General features: G+C 41.8%; 1 protein-coding gene across 1 annotated transcript in view; it reads right to left on the reverse strand.

Moving 5' to 3' along the window:
• LOC101846125 (atypical chemokine receptor 3) overlaps window positions 1–1,966 on the reverse strand; it is a 48,093-nt gene that overhangs the window by 45,694 nt on the left and 433 nt on the right. The gene's annotated exons all lie outside the window — the stretch shown is intronic.

The following is a 1,966-nucleotide window of genomic DNA, read 5'->3' on the forward strand; positions in this document are numbered from 1 at the left end:
AGAGAGAGAGAGAGAGAGAGAGAGAGAAGGAGAGAGAGAGAAACAGAGAGAGAAACAGAGAGAGAAAGAGAGAAAGAGAGAGAGAAAGAAAGAGAGGTGCAACCTTTGCATCTATTGTCTGTCACGGTACGGTACTGTAGTTCTTCAATCTCTCCCCCGCTCCCCTCCCCCACCCCCTTTTTTCTTTTTAGATCAATGCTCAAACGGAACTCTGACTTTATAATCGTGTAATGAACTCACTAGGCAATGCACGCTCCACACAAAGAGAGAAGGAATGAGTAACAAGCCCTGTCGACCGACATTTCGCCTCGAGACTCGAGAGCTCGGCTATGACCTGCTGCAGTCAGGGTCGCTGGTGTGCGGACAACGTGACAGTGTGCTGTGCTTGCATTGCAGCGTGCCGGCTTCACCACATGGAGGCAAGAGCGAAAGAATGGAGAGCGCCGATTGGTTGGAAACGGGGGAGCGGCCCTGCTGCTGCTGTGTGCGTATAATAGATGGGTGTGTATAATAGATGAGTGTGTTTCTGCATGGTTGGTTTGGTTTTTATTTTTTAAAATTCTACCCTATGATTTGTAAGGGTTTTTCACACCCCCCCCCCCTTTTTTTATTTCGCCTTTTTGTCTTTCATTGTATCTAACCTTTTTATTTTGTATTTAGATCTTGTTTTATCTTTACTTTTTTGTGTGTTCTGTTAGCATTATTACTTGATCTGTTTTCAAAGTCAATAAAATGGGAAAGGTAGTTTGCCCGCGGGAGGGGGGGGGGGGGGTGCAACCACCCACACGTCACAAACAAAAAGCAGTACAACAATATGCACACATCTTTTCTTGCCAAGTCAGAAACACTTGTAAGTCAAGACACAAACTATTTTGTTTACTTTAGCTGCATTCATATCTTATCTTAAGAACCATTAACTGCATAATGCATCATAAAACAGATGGAGTACTGATATCAGGTCAATATAAATATCATTCAATAGTGGGAGCGGGTGAAAAAAGGTAGGGTGGGGAATGGTTGGGGGGGGGGGGTGTTGTAAGCCCTTCTCTTGAGGGCAGAGTCTCTTCCAAAAATGCAAAACGAACAGGATAATGCTTGTGTACCACACAATCAGTTGCTTCATATCTGAGTACTATCATCAGTCACAGAAGGAACAGCTGATCACAATTTCTTATGAAACAATGTCCCATGCAGCGCATTCATAAAGTATCTATCAGTCTGAAAAATGTTCTGATAAATTTTACTAATCTCTTCTTCCCAGAAAAAGCTAAATCAAAGAATAGAAAACCTTTTATATATATATACCATTGCTTCACATGAATTCCACTTCACAAATCAAATTTTAAGACGACAACTCCATCAGCATGATGAGTACCCTAAACACAAAGAAATGAATAAAAAAGACAATTCCTGGAGTTGAACTCGTGAGTAGGAAAAGAGGACTGGTTACTTTCGATTTTCGCACCTGTTCAAATTTCTAGCGGAAGAGTAGCCTGTTTGTCATCATATTCTTAAAGGAACATTGAAGCACTCTTGCATGTAATAAATGCACACTTGAGTAAACAGAGCATTCATACACCTGCGACTTTCACTGAGCTGCACAAACACAGAAAACTAGCATACTTCTTTTAAAAGTGAGAGACCAAAGAAAGAAAGAGGATGGCTTTTCGGCAAGTAACATTTTAGTTTTATAAAAAGAGAAGCATAACTAACAAGGCAATAAAGGTCATTAATATGGGGGGGGGGCTCGTTTAGTTTGGTCCTGTCAGAGATGGGGGTTAAACGCAGAGGTCTCGCTTCCTAAATAAACTTAGTGTTGCAGGGGGCTTTAAATCTATCCATTTTCGCACACACTAAGGCCAGTGCATAGAATCTTCTTTAAGTCCCAGGTTTAAAACAGATATCGGAGATCTTTTTCCACAACGCATTTCTCCGGCCGGGTGCTCTCTCTCTCTCTCTCTCTCTC

This window comes from Aplysia californica, unplaced genomic scaffold (genome assembly GCF_000002075.1).
Source record: "Aplysia californica isolate F4 #8 unplaced genomic scaffold, AplCal3.0 scaffold00107, whole genome shotgun sequence".
Taxonomy (NCBI): Eukaryota; Metazoa; Mollusca; class Gastropoda; order Aplysiida; family Aplysiidae; genus Aplysia; species Aplysia californica.